Below are 521 nucleotides of genomic sequence, written 5' to 3'. Positions count from 1 at the left end.
CCCCCCACAGAGGACCCCCAGGCAGTGAGCCCTGAGGAAGAAGAGCCTGGCAGCCAGGAGCCAGCCTGGCCCTCCCAGCTAGGCCTCCAAGTCCTGTTGAACATGAACAATTTCACGGAACATCAGCATCAGGCGAAGGCCGCTCTGTGCCCATGACGGTCAAGGCAAATCAAGGCCACCTCATAACTGTGGCTGAGCCCAGGCAAGCAGGAACACACAACACACAACACACAACACACAACAGTGAGCACACGCCCGCCTCTCGGGGCTGGTCCGTGAGCTCTGCCCGTCTGCCAACGACCCAATGACAGCATTAGCTTGGGCCTAGCCTTCCCTCCTTCTAGATCAGACGGATTAATCAGAGGATTAGTCCTGCTTCCCGCCAGTACCCGGTGTGGGGCAGAGCCCCACTTCCCCAGGCCCTCCCTCAAAACCCCTCACTCCTCAATAAGCTCTTTCTCACCCCCTCTGAGACATGGCTGCCTTGGGGTCTGTCGCCCTCATGGCCATAGTGAACCCAA

The sequence above is a fragment of the Herpailurus yagouaroundi genome, unplaced genomic scaffold (genome assembly GCF_014898765.1).
Source record: "Herpailurus yagouaroundi ecotype Mexico unplaced genomic scaffold, PumYag 77, whole genome shotgun sequence".
Lineage (NCBI taxonomy): Eukaryota > Metazoa > Chordata > Mammalia > Carnivora > Felidae > Herpailurus > Herpailurus yagouaroundi.
This window is presented reverse-complemented; position numbering follows the sequence as displayed.